This window comes from Carettochelys insculpta, chromosome 22, assembly GCF_033958435.1.
Source record: "Carettochelys insculpta isolate YL-2023 chromosome 22, ASM3395843v1, whole genome shotgun sequence".
Lineage (NCBI taxonomy): Eukaryota > Metazoa > Chordata > Testudines > Carettochelyidae > Carettochelys > Carettochelys insculpta.
In genome coordinates, this window is record NC_134158.1 from 1,078,774 (window position 1) to 1,093,042 (window position 14,269).

Consider the following 14,269-nt stretch of genomic DNA (forward strand, 5'->3'; position numbering starts at 1 on the left):
CACTCACCTGGGGTACAGGTGCCTCACCCCTGCCTCGGGAATGGCCCAGCTCATTCCTGGGGGAGCCGAGTGCTCTGCTGCACTCTCTAGGGTACAACTCAGCCTCTCTCTTGACCTGTTCCACCCCTCCACCATCCCAGGGCAGGACAGGACCACTCAGGTCAAACAAGTCACTCGATTTGGTGTTGTTTTTGTGGATAAAACTAACACAGCTACGCCCAATGCCTGGCACCAGGCAGGCCCCGAATTTAGCCACATGGAGGGGGAACCCATCAAACCCATGAGAAAACCTGCACAGATACAGACACCATCTTCCTCACCAAGTGCAAATGGATGGACATCCCACCCAACGGGCTGAAGGTGAAACACTCACTGCAACCGACACACTGCACGGACTGTGTCGAGAGATTGGTCACACACTCCCACAGACCTGAGGAACCACCTGTTCAGCATCCAGTGCAGCAAACAGGGAAACATCACAAGGAGCTCTCAACTCTGGAGCCTCTCCAAAAAAACAGCCTCCCACACAAACGTCCACGTGGCTGGACTTTACTGAAAGGAGACAGGAGAGTTACAACGCCCACTGCTCTTCTCTACAGGACTGTAAACTCTCTAACCTCCTACTTGCCGCATGGGGCCACAGTAGTGGTACCCGTAACTCACCCGGCAACATTGTCAATCTATCCAACTACACACACAGCCTGGCAGAGGAGTCTGTGCTATCTCGGGGACTCTCTTTGTGCCCCACCACCCCCACAAACATGACACAGTTCTGCGGGGATCTGGAACCCTGCCCCAGTTTTGCCAGGAATACTTTCAACAAGACTCTGAACAGCCCTACAGGCACCATCACACCTCGAGTACAAGAAGAAGAATTCTGCATGGAATCCTTCCTGGCAATCAAAACAACAGACTGGATGTATACATAGAGCGCTTCCGCTTCTGTGCACAGGCAGAAATTGTGGCAAAGCGACATCGCTTGTCCCATGACCTCAGCCGTGCGGAATGCAATGTCACCCACAGCCTCAGAAACAGCTCTGGCGTTGTCATCCAAGAGGCTGACAAAGGAGCTGCTGTTGTCATCATGAATAGGTCAGACCATGAAAAGGAGACTCCCAGGCAGCTCTCCAATACCACCTTCTACAGGCTACTGTCCTCTGATCCCACTGAGCAGCACACACAGAAACTGCACCGTCTGCTCAAGACACTCCTGACAAAAGCGCAGGAACAGATCTGCACAGACACACCCCCAGAGCCCCAAGACCCATAAATCTAGACATTCTGGAGGCACCATCAGCTCAGGCATTGGCACTCTCATTGCAGCCTTGTCCAGCTGTGGGGACTCTCTACTCAGACCTTATGTTACCAGCACTCCGAGCTATCTTTGAAACACCACCGACTTCCTCAGGAAACTGCTGTGCACTGGTGATCTTCCTGAAAACACCATCCTGGTCACCATGGATGTCAAGATCCCTTACACAAAAAAACTCACGTGAAGATGGACTTCAAGCAGGCCTGTTCGTGCCTGTGGCCAGACTGCCAACCTTAACATCACGTGGTTAGTGACACACCAGGGGGACAAGCCCGGAGGAAGGGAGCAGCTCAAGGGACAATGAGGATCACTGAACTGCACCGCGGGGGAGCACCGGCACCGTGCGACGAGCGCCCGGCCCCACTGGGGAACCGGGGGGGGACGGGACACAAGCCCACCCAGAGCTCTCGGATCCCCTGCGGGGGGGGGCGTGCAATGGACTCAGGGCCCCAAATCACTGAGGGGGACAAGGGAGAAGAAAACCAGGGGGGTGCAGAGGCCCTGGGAGGAAAACAAGGGAGCTGGGGGAGAACCGAGCACAGAGCCCCCAGCACCCACTGGTCCCTGCGGGGTGCGGAGCCCGCGGGCGCCGCCCAGAGACTCCGCCTGGAGGGGCGAGTGGAGCCAGGAGCGAAAACCGGCCCCGAGTCACAGCCCCCCCGGCCGCCCCCGCCCCCCTCCCCTCCCCTCCCCTCCCCGGGCGCCCCGGAGCCGGGCGGGGGCGAGTGCGGGGCGCTGGGGCGGCGCCTCTTTGGTCCCCGCGGGGCCCAGCGCCGCGAGCCGCCCGCAGCACGAGGCGAACCAGGCGCCGCTGCCGGGGAGGGGGGGGGGGGGGGCTCGCGGCTCCCCGGGCTGGTGGGGCGGGGCCGCGCGGGCGGCAGGAGAAGGCGGAGCGGCCGGGACCAGGGGAGGGGCTGGGACGGGGAGGCCGCGCACGGAGCGTCCGAGACACAAACGGGGGGGGGGGTGGAGTCACTTCCCGGCCCGGCCCGGCCCCCCGCTCACGTGGCGGCGGCTCCCTGTGGCTCGGGGTTTTCGGGCGGCGACAACCCGGCGGAGCGGCCACAGGAAACTGGCTCCTAGAAAGTGACGTCAGGAAAGGAGAAGCTAAAAGGGACAAAGGAAGTGACGCATGCGGACGCGGCGGGCTGAGAAGAGAAGTGACGCAAGAGGGAGGCGGGGGCGGGCTGCGTCAGGGGCGAGCAGCAGCCCAGGGGGGAGGGGTCCCTGCATCGAACCTGCCAAGGGCTCGTCCTGTGTCCCGCCCCTTCCCGCCCCCCCACTCCCATTGGCCGAGCTGCCTGTCAGCCCTGCCCCCCCGCTCCCATTGGCCGAACTGCCTGTCAGCCCTGCCCCCCCGCTCCCATTGGCCGAGCTGTGCGCCTGGCTCCGCACTGGGTCATCCCCGCCCTTCACCCCGCCCCGCCCCGACCCAGCGCTGCGCGCAGCCCCCTCTGTGCTCCCCACAGCCCCAGAGGGGAGCGAGTCTGTGCTGGCCCCGCCCCTCGCCCCGGCCCGGCCCCGCCCCCTCGCCCCGTCTGTCCGGCCCCAGCAGCTCGTCCCGGCCTGTGTCTGTGATTTCCCCACGGGAGTTTGTTCTGTGCCCCACGTGGCCCCCAGGCGGGCAGATCTCCTGGGCTGGGGTCAGTTCCCCTCCGGGCCCCTCCCTCCCTCCCTCCCTCCCTCCCTCCCTGCCGCCCCCAGCCTGGATTGCCCGTGTCAGGGGCGGCTCTTCTCTCCGCCCGCCCGCAGCTGGGGGCGTCTTGTGCCCCGACCCTCGCAGTGGCCCCGACTTGTACGTGTCCCAGTGCGGAGACCCCCGCGTGTGAAACCCCCTTTTCAGTTCCCAGCCCCTGTCCGTCCCTGACACACACCCGCGTCCTGCAGCGCTGGGAAGAGTCACACGTGTGGAGGGTGCGGCGGCGGGAACGCAACGCTGCTGCAGGCTGGGAGGGGTGTGTCTGCCAGAGCTCATCTGCATGGGAATGCAAAGGGCGCGTGTGTGACACCTGCCAGGCAAAGCCTCGTGGGGAGCGAGTCAGCCCTGAGATCTGCTCCCTTGTAAACACCTCGTTGTAAAACCACAATTTATGCTGACACTCAGTGTGGGAGCTGTGAGACCTCCCCAAGGCTCTGGGTTGCTGTGGGGGACAGGGCAGTCGCCATCGCTGCGTCAGACATTGATTACACAGGGCTCCCTCCTTCAAAGCAATGCGAAGAGGAAGGGAAGTGGTACTAGTTGGGTTAGTTTGGGATCCTGCTCTCCCCCCGGTCTGTGTTTTGGTCCTATAGCTATGGGTTTGTCTGGACTAGTTTTCTCTATATGTTGAAAGGTGGAGCTGGATGCTAGAATGTCCATGAAACCCCACTCTGGAGGTATTAATAGCTGAAGTTACAGAATAGCAGCTGAGCCTACACAGAGCTAGAATCACAGAGTTCTGCCTCAGGGCAATCCCCAGCAGTGTGATTGGTAAAGGAGCAATGACTGGCAGGTGGCCAGTAGGATCGGCAGTGGATGAACATGGTGACTGGCAGAAAAAAGGCAGGAGAGGTGGTGCATGATGGGGGGCTGCTGGAAGGAGCAGCGGGCAGCTGGTAGGAGGAGCAATTAGCTGTCGGCTCTGGGTCCAGAACTGCACCGTGGGAGGTACATCCTGTAACTGTGTGTGGGGAAAGGGCCAAGAACCCCAGCGAGAGACTTGGTTCTATAGCATACAGGGGTGGGATCTTGTTTTAGACATCCGGCATCTGTCACTGTAACCGTGGGGTGGGTTTTGGTCATTAAATAAGCTGTTTCTGTCTTAGACTCTGTGCTTGTGGGGCGGGGAAAACTTCCTTACAGGCACCCAGCAAGTGGGGTGAAATTATCCCAGGCCACTGGGTGGGGCCTGGAGCTGGTTGGTTGTATCCTTGACAGGAAACCCCCCAGGAGCTGAACCCGGCCCTTCTGGCAGGCACCTGGCATTAACAGAAGGGTTACATAAGTGGGGGCTCGTCCGGGATGTCTTTTGCTGGGTAGTACCCCTCACAAGCACATATATATAACATGGTAAGAAGCCCAGTTCTGTTGTTGCAGGATAAGTTAGAGTTTACGCCATGGCTGGCCGTGTGCTAGAAGACTGGTGTGAGGAGTTGAGTATCTATCCTCGGAATTGTATATTAGTATTGGGGATACCTGAGGGTAGGGAAGATGGCCCAATTGAGGCCCTTCTAACAAAAGCCATTGATTCTCTAACGACGTGTCGCATACCGGGGCGTAGACCTCAAGTAGAGGACAAAGCCTCTGTGGTGCTGTGTGAACTGCCAGTGGCTGTGGACTCTTTGCAGATCCCAAGTGAGAGAAAGACTCCCATTGGCACACTGAAAGTTGTGATCAGCAAGGCCTTTGCAAGGGGCCCTGCCTCACGTGCGGGGGTTGAGGAGAAGATGATCGCCTTCTTGGCACAGGAAGGAAAGACTATGGCAGACGTGTTGAGTTTACTGAGTGCTGAACCATGGGCCCCTGGCTCTTCAATGGCTCTACGGTGTCAGCTCGCTGCAGCGAGGGGGCGGGCTGCATGCAGATTAGGTGTTTTAATTAGGTGTTTCTAGTTTTAAAGCTGAATTATGAGGTGAGAGAGGTTTTGCTTTGACCAGCTAGAAAGGAGCTGCAGGATGAAGAAAGTAGGTGAACTTGCCCATCTGTGAAAACTTTGTTTCAGTGCTCATATGTGATGCATTGGGCTTAGTCATTGTGACATTTAAAATTGTCCAGATGGGTGGGCTTTGTAAAACTGTGACAGCAACGTATTTTTTCTTGGCCTTTTGTGGACAAAAAGCAAGTATAATATTTTGTGTTTTTTTTTTTCTTCTTTTAGCTATTTTTTTTGTTGTCATATTTTTTTATTTATTTTTTTTTTATTTTATTCTTTCTGGCACTTAATGGGTTGGGGAGTTTTATGTTCAAAGACTTTTTTTTTCTCAGGGATTGGCTGATAAGCTGATATTATTCATCTGTAAAATATTCCTCTTTTTTATTCTCCCCTAGGGAGTGGGATTGATCCAAAGGTCAATATCTTATATTGGCTACATCTACATGCGAACGCTACATCGAATAAGCTATTTTGATGTAGGCTCCATGTGTACACATAGCTGTCCTCCAGCACCACATCGAAATAGGCACTGCGAGGGAACGTCTACAGGCCAAAATAGCACACATCGAAATAAGGGTGCCAGGCACAGCTGCAGACAGGGTCACAGGGCGGACTCAACAGCAAGCCGCTCCCTTAAAGGGCCCCTCCCAGACACAGTTGCACTTAGCAACACAAGATCCACAGAGCCGACAACTGGTTGCAGACCCTGTGCCTGCAGCATGGATCCCCAGCTGCAGCAGCAGCAGCCAGAAGCCCTGGGCTAAGGGCTGCTGCACATGGTGACCATAGAGCCCCGCAGGGGCTGGAGAGAGAGTGTCTCTCAACCCCTCAGCTGATGGCCGCCATGGCAGACCCCGCTATTTCGAAGTTGCGGGACGCGCAATGACTACACGGTCCCTACTTCGACGTTGAACATCGAAGTAGGGCGCTATTCCCATCCCCTCATGGGGTTAGCGGCTTCGACGTCTCGCCGCTTAACGTCGATGTTAACATCGAAATAGCGCCCAACACGTGTAGCCGTGACGGGCGCTATTTCGAAGTTCGTGCCGCTACTTCGAAGTAGCGTGCACGTGTAGACGTGTAGACACGGCTATTGTCTGTTACTTGTAAAGTATTTTCCCCTTTTTCTTCTCAGGGTAGCGATTGGTTAAAAGGCCGATATTTTATATTCTCTGTTATTTGTAACAGTTTTTTTTGTCTATCTGAGACTAGATGGGTTTCTTCTGTAAGTACTAAGATACTGTTTACTGTATATTATGCTCCATAACCTGTTCTGGTTTCTCAGATGATATATTCTTGTGTATGTTAATTTGTTATGCTCCTTGCTATATTTGAAACATTCCCTCAATAAAACTCATTTAATCTGTTCTTATCAGTTTAATATCTGATATGTTCTTTTTCTGAGAACTATCTATTAAAGGTATTTCTGAAACTGAGAGTTGGACTAGGAGCTTGCTCCATCCATTCCAAGCATCAGCCTGGTATTGCAGTATTTCCAGGAATGGTGCATCTCCTTTTGGGGGCAGTAATATCGTTACAAAAATAGATTTTAACTTTTAAGCTATATCTACAATACCCAAAAACTTCAAAATGGCCATGTAATTGGTCATTTTGATGTTTACTAATGAAACGCTGAAGTACATATTGAATGTGTCATAAGCATGCAGGTAGCTTTGGCACTTTGAAATTGACACAGCTGGATACTCCAGATAGAGCTTCTTTTTTAAAAGACCCTGGCTAATTCAAAGTCCCCTTATTCCTATGAGCAGGGGGCAATAAGGAGACTTTGAAGTAGCCGGGGTCCTTTGAGCCTTGCACCTTCCCTGGGAAACCTGGGGTTCAAACACATTCCTCCCCAATTGGCCACTTGAGACCAGGAAGAAGCCTACGTGACCCAAGGGGTATAAGGAGAGGTTTGGCAGCCCACCCGCTTTGAGCTCCAATCACCTACACCTGCTGGCCAGGTCCGGTATTGACTCCCGAGACTGGGGACGCCTGGTTCGCATCTACTTCTTCCCGTGGGACTGAGAGAAAGATTCTGGTCACACCGGATCTAGGAGGCAGGGGTAAGAATTACACCTGTATTACACTTCTTTCCTATAGGAATTGAGGGAAAGACTCTGGTTCCACCAGGCCTAAGAGGCAGGGGTGAAACTCACACCTGCAACGTGCCTGTCTTGTGTACACATTACTTGTATTAGTCTAAGCGAGCGAGTTTGTCTAGAACTTAAGTTCTTAAGTTAAATTGTGTTGTTTCTCCTTTAAAAACCGCGGGTACCAGCTGTTTTTGGCTATAAACTGCTAAAAACCATTAACCTGTCACTCAAACCAGGGGAAGCCCTTATCTTACCTTTAAAACGCGTTTACCCCTTTGATCTATGGGAAAACTGCGATGGATCGGCCATTACCTTTCACATGGAACTGTAGAAAATCATTATCTTGTCTGTCAAACCCCAGGGGGTCCTCACCTTAACCGGCGAGATGCGGTCAGCAATGACCTTCTGTAAACATGAGTAACCCCAAGAAAATCATCGTCCTGTCACTCACTCGGCGGCCATCTTGGTTTCATTCATAAATTGGGCGGTCACTTTCAAAGCCCCTTTTACTCGTGGCAGCCCCTTGTGTTGTAAAATCGCTGTCAGCGGTTTCCCTGTTAACTGCTGCTAAAGTTATTAACACAAAATTCACAAATTGTTGTACTTTAATCGTTTGTCTTAGTTAAACTGTTTCTATCTTTGTATAAATAAAAGTAACTGTTAAAGCCTCTCTAAGTGTAATTTTCCTCTTGCTGCTGTACCCGAACTAAACGCAAAGCAAAGAACCCCGCCTGCCCTGGCTGCTCAGCGCAGCTGCTCGTGCGGCATCACCCCCCTTTGCCCCACCAGACCTTTAACTGGCACATGGGCATCGGCTCACAGTTGGTGCTTCCTCTGCTAACCCTTCCCAGGCACCTGTGGAATGAATTTGTTCCGTGCACCCCTCATGTGAAATGGGACAAGTCACCTCCATATCAGTAGTATGACAAAGCGGGGGGGGGGGGGGTGAGGCCAAGGGGTTTGGCGTGTGGGAGGGGGGCTCAGGGCTGGTGCAGACGTTGGGGGTGAGGGTGCTGCCTGGGCGTGCGGGCTCTGGGGTGGAGCCAGGTCTGAAGGGCTTGGGGTGCCGGCTGGCCCCGGGCTACAGCAGAGAGGACCCCCACCCCAGCTCTCCCCGCAACACAGCCCCCAGGCTGAGGCAGGGGGAGGCACCACGTGGGGATGGGCTGGGAGATCGACATCCCTCCCCTGCCCTCAGTAGGACTGGGGCTGGCGGGGGCTCCCCTGGGCCGAGGGGTTCCCCAGCTGCAGCAGGTCCCTGCCAGGCTGGGGCGCCTTTCCCCTGGCCGCGGCAGGCTCGGGCCAGTTGGGTCCCGCAGCTCCCTGCTTGCAGGGAACGTCGCCCCAGGTGACCTCCGAGAGCAGCGTTCACCCCCAGCGGGGCTAAGCGGCGCCATGTGTCCCCCACCCCCAGAAGCAGCCCCAGCTCCTCGCCCCCGCCAGGAGGCCCGGCCCCGGCACAGCCCAGCGCCGAGCTCCCCGCACAGCGGCCAACGCCCCGTGAGCTCAGCGCCCCTGGAGGGGCTGGCCGGGGAGCCCCGTTACTCCCGGAGCCGCCGCCGGGCTCGAACCTCGGCTCGGGGGAGCCCGCAGGCGCGGGCGGCTTTAGGGCGCCCCCTGGCGGCCGCAGGTGGTCACTGCCGGCAGGGAGCTGAAGCCACCGAAGCAGCCGCGCGGGCTGACCGGACCCTCCCAGCCCCTGGTGTGACCCAGACCTTCCCCCCACCCCACAGCATGATCTGACCCGCAGCCCCCCCACCGCCTTCCAGCCTTGCCTGATCCAGACCCCCGCCCACAATGCATCCACCCCCCCCCCCGGCACCCCCCAGTCTGGTGTGAGCCAGGTGCCCTGCTGCAAAGCCCTGAGTAGTTTCCGGGGTCTGCCATCAATCAAACTTTAGCCACGCCCTCTTTCCCTTGAGCCACGCCCCTTTCCCCAGCTGTTCCGTCCGAGCTCTGCCCACCTGTCCTTGGCAGCCGTGCCCTGGTGCGTCACTTCCGGGGGTGTGGCCTACCAAAAGCAAACCTTCGCCACAACGCCTTTTCCCTTCAGCCACGCCTCAGCCCTTTTAGCTCCGCCCACCCCTTTCACCAGAAGTCCCACCCCCTTAACCCTTTCGACCCTCCCTCCTGTCACCAGAAGTTCCACCCCAACCTTTTTAGGCCCGCCCCCTGTCACCGGCAGACGTGCCCTTGCGGGGCAGGAGTACATCGGGGTCAAGTGAGACACGTGCCTGGAAGGAAAGGGTGTCATGCGACCCCTCGAAGGACTCGCCCCGCCACCCTCTACCAACCGGAGTGCAGCGCTACCCCCAGAAAGAGGCCATCTGGCTCCAAGGGCGCGTGGTTCAGAACTGTGCAAACGCTGAGCGGGAAGAGGGACACTTTCACCACCCCTGCCAGGAGTTCGGACGTTGTTCATGTGCCGACGGGTCTCTGCCGCACGTGGAGAAAGCGCCGCATCCGCGACAGCTCCGAGGGGGAGGCGGTAGCCGAGGGGAGCCCTTTGGCCCAACCCTTGTTGACGGATACACCGGAACCCGACCCCGAAACCCAACCGCTCTCCAGGCGGCCCGACAAGGTAGACGGCCTCTCTCTGTCCACCCCTACGGAGGAAGGCGGCCGCAGCTTGCAGGAGTCGGACAAGGAGAACGGAAAAGAAGCCAAAGAGGGAAGAAACGAATGAGCGAGGTGGGGGGGGCGGTGTAATGGGATTTTGTAAAAACCTAAAAAGACCACAGGATCTTGCATTATTTTCTTTCTGGGAATCTCTCCAGAGCTCGACAGGGCCTTCCTTGAGGACCCAGAGCCCCAGGACGACGTTGTGTCAGAGAACGAAGATGAAATGGGCCCACCTTGGTTTTGCTCAGCACCGATACAAACCACTGAAGATAATGCCAAGGACAACGGCTATGAGGAATTTAGGAAGAGGCTTGGTATGGAAGGGGCTGAGCCAGTCCCACGTCGTCAGTGTAAAAAAGGTCTGCGTTCGATTGTACGCGTTGCTGTTTATGCTGTCCTTAAGCACTGCCTCAGGGAAAAGCTTTTTGAAGATTGTGAGGCCTGTGTCATAGGTGCACCAGGCCAAAGGCACCAGGACTTGGTGGCCCCTTAGAGACTAACAGAGATTTTGGAGCATATGCTTCAAAACGTCTCTCAAAAAATTCTGTCTGAATTGTTCTGGGCTTGGAGCTTCAGGCACCTCAGTCCCCTCCTTAATAGGGCCCTGGGCACGTCCAGCGCCCTCTCACCTGCAGCAGCTCCAGCGCCGGCTGCTGACACGTCCCCTCCAGCTGTGTGTTGTTGTGGGGGACAGGGCAGTCGCCATAGCTGCATAAGACATTGATTACACAGGGCTCCCTGGTTTAAAGACTTGTAAGAAAAAAGGTGGCGGTGCAGTGGTTAAGTCACTTTTCTCAGTGCCTTGGCTGTGTGGCTCTAAGTCTGGCTTGGCTAGTCCTTCTCTGCTGTTGAAAGGTAAAGGTGGTGACGAGGACGTTTGTAAAACCTTCTCTGAGAAATACCAGGAGCTCTAATGCCAAAGTGGCAGCTGAGGCCATGCTGAGGTAAAATCAGAGGGTTCTGCCTTTGGGGGAGCCCAAACAGTGGGGTTGGGAATCATGGTGGGTGGCTGGTAGGAGTGGTGGTGGGTGACAGTGGGAGGCTGGTCAGAAGCCCATCAGATGAGGGTGGGTGGCTTGTGGCAGCAAGGGGAGGCTGCAGACAAGTGGACAGCTGGTACTGCCCTGGTAATGAATGTATCTGCGGGCTTTGGGTTCGGGACTGCACTGCAGAAGGTACACCCTGTAACTGTGTGTATGGGGTAAAGGGCCAAGAGCCCCAGCAAGAGACTGGGTTCTACCGCATATGGGGATGGTAGCTGGGTAAAGGGGGTTTGTCTCTTCTTTGCTTAGATATACTGCATCTGTCACTGTAACCTTGGGGTAGGTAATGGTCCTTAAAGAAGCCATTTCTATCTCAGACTCTGTGCTTGCGAGGGGGGAGAACCGCCTTCCAGGCACCCCGCATGGGGGTAAATTGTCCCAGGCCACTGGGTGGGGGCTCGAGCTGGTTGGTTGTATCCTTGACAGGAAAACCCCACAAGAGCTGAAGCCGGCCCTTCTGGCAGGCATGTGGCATGAACAGAAGGTTTCCAAATTCTTTTGCTAGTCTTTACAGTGCTACTTGACTGCTTTTTGTTTTGGTTCTGCAGTCCATCCAGGGTTAACAGCTCGATGGCGTCAGCATGCTGCAGCGAGGGGACAGGCTTCATGCAGATTAGGTGATCGCTTAGGGAGCGAAACAGCCACCACAAAGGCAGCTCGCAGGTCTGGTGGAATAAGTCATTTTAAAGCTGAATTATCTGGTGGGAGAGGTTTTGCTTTGACCAGCTAGAAAGGAGCTGCAGGATGAAGAGAGCAGGTGTACTTGCCGATCTGTAAAGATCTTGTTGCAATGCTCACGTGTGTTGCATTCGGGTGAGTCGTCATGCCATCGAAAAGTGTCCAGATGGGTGGGCTGTGTAAAATTGTTTGAAAATGGTATCGCTTCTCGGCCTTTTGCGGGCTTAGATCAAGTGTAGTATGCGCCTCCCTCCATGTCGACGGCAGCCTGAAGACACTCGCTGGGCCCACCGTGTTCTCTGTACAGGGCCAGCCCATGATCCCCCTGGAGGAGGGCCAGTTTTACCAACACCTGGGCACGCCAACGGGGGTCCGGATCCAGGGCATGCCTGAGGGCACCTTCTGTGGGATTTTGAAGGACGCCCAACGCTTCGATGACTCCCTCCTCACACCATGGTAGAAGATCGATGCACTCAACTCATTCCTCATCCCACGCATCTGCTTTACCCTCTGTGGTTCTGCGGTCGCCAAGGTCCCCTTGAATAAAGCAGACAAGACCATCCGTCACCTGGTCCGGAAGTGGATGTATCTCCCCCCGAGGGCTGCCACGGACATTATTTACATCTCCAACCGGCAAGGAGGCGCTAACGTCCCGCGGATGGGGGACCTGTGCGATGTGGCATCGATTACCCATGCCTTTCGTCTCCTGACCTGTCCGGACCCGAGAGTGCGGACCGTTGCGGAGAATGCCCTGAGGGCCACGACACAGAGAAGGATCGGCAGAGGTCCCACTGCTCAAGACCTGGCCACCTACCTGAGTGGCTCCCTCGAAGGCGAGTTCGGGAGGGACGGACGCGACCTGTCATCTCTCTGGTCGCGTGCCCGTAACGCCTCCCGTCGCCTGGGCAAGAGGATCGGCTGCCGTTGGGTGTGGAGCGAGGAACGACGGGAACTGGGCATCCTGATTCCCCGCATTGCCACCGAGGGACATACCATCGTCACCCCGTCCGCCCGGACCCTGCTGGAGCGCCTGCTAAAGAGCACCATTCGCCACCAATATGCCGAGGCCCTGCGGAAGAAACCTGATCAGGGGAAGGTGTTTGACGTGACCAGCTGCTGGGATGCCAGTAACCACTTCCTCCGGGCTGGCAACTTTACCCGTTTTGCGGACTGGCGCTTCATCCACCGAGCGCGCCTTAATTGCGTCCCGCTCAACGGCGCTGTCCGCCACGGGACCCGCGATAAAAGGTGCACGCGTTGCGGATATCCGCTGGAGACTCTTCCCCACGTCCTCTGTGGCTGCATGGTGCATTCGGCGGCTTGGCAGCGCCGCCATAACGCCATCCAAGACCGGTTGGTGAAAGCGCTACCTCCGACCCTTGGATCCGTTACCGTGGATTCTTCCATCCCTGGCACTGACAGCCCTCTGCGGCCGGACATCGTCGTGACGGACGAGCGGTCTAAGAAGATCCTCATCGTGGACATTACGGTGCCCTTTGAGAACCGCATGGCGGCCTTCCGCGATGCCCGGGCCAAGAAACTGCGAAAGTATGCCCCGTGGGCGGACACCTTGCGGTCCCGGGGCTACTCGGTGGAGGTCCATGCGTTGCTCGTGGGGGCATTGGGTGCCTGGGACCCCCTGAATGATGAGGTCCTGGAAGCCTGCGAGGTCAGTCGCTATTATGCTCGAATGATGCGCAGGCTGATGGTGTCCGATGCCATTAGGTGGTCCAGGGACATCTACACAGAGCATATCACGGGCCATCGCCAATATACTGACAGCTGATTACCAAGCGCCTTTGTGTTTTCCTTTTTTCTCCTAATTTTATCTATTTTTATTTTTTTTTCTCCTATTGTAATTTATTTATTTAATTTTTTTTTTTTTTTTTTTTTTTTTTTTTATTCTCCCTGGTACTTAATGGGTCGGGGAGTTTTATGTTCAAAGACTTCTTTTTTCTCAGGGACTGGCCGATAAGCCGATATTGTTTATTGTCTAGTATCTGTAAAATACTCCCCTTTTGGATTTTCCCCTAGGGATGGGGATGGATCCAAAGGCCAATATCTTATATTGTCTGCGACTTTAAAGTATTTTCCCCTTTTTCTTGTCAGGGTAGGGATTGGTTAAAAGGCCGATATTTTATATTATCTCTTGTTTGTAACTGTGTTTTGTTGTCTATCTGAGACTAGTTGGGTTTCTTATGTAAGTACTAAGATACTGTTTACTGTATATTACGCTCCATAACCTGTTCTAGTTTCTCAGATGATATATCCCTGTGTATGTGAATTTGTTAAGCTCCTTGCTGTATTTGAAACATTCCCTCAATAAAACTCATTTAATCTGTTCTTATCAGTTTAATATCTGATATGTTCTCTATCTGAGAACTCTATATTAAATGGATTTTTGGAAGAGGGACATGGAATAGGGGCTTGCTCCATCCACTCCATGCATCGACCTGGTATTGCAGTGCTTCCAGGAGCGGTGCACTTCCCTTCTGAGGGAAATGCATTTGGTGAAAAAATAGATTTTGAGTGTGAAGATCTCGTTTTTCTGAACCAAAAACAGGGTTCTTAATATGTAAACTTATTCAAAGAATCATTTACGGTTTTGCTTCTAGGTTGTGTTTTTATTTGCTGTGATCTTTCAGATTACTATATAAATGGCTACTTTAAGCATTACTCAGGAAGCGCTGAAATACGTGTTTAACATTTGGAATAATGATAGAAGCTCCTGGGTGACATGCCTGTTTGTTGTTTCAGACAATCTCCCAACCTTACGAGGTTTCTCACTAACAGCCACAGTCTATAAGCCCAGGAATAGCGGTCCTGGAACCTTTCCCTGCAACAAAGCCCGCTGCTCGCTTTCTCCACATCTCTTCTCTGGAAATA

At 54.9% G+C, this 14,269-nt stretch overlaps 2 pseudogenes; both read left to right on the plus strand.

The window, feature by feature from the left end:
* The first annotated feature begins 6,283 nt into the window (after positions 1 to 6,283).
* Positions 6,284 to 6,459, plus strand: LOC142025350 (U2 spliceosomal RNA; annotated as a pseudogene).
* Positions 6,460 to 13,697: 7,238 nt separating this feature from the next.
* Positions 13,698 to 13,873, plus strand: LOC142025327 (U2 spliceosomal RNA; annotated as a pseudogene).
* Positions 13,874 to 14,269: the final 396 nt, after the last annotated feature.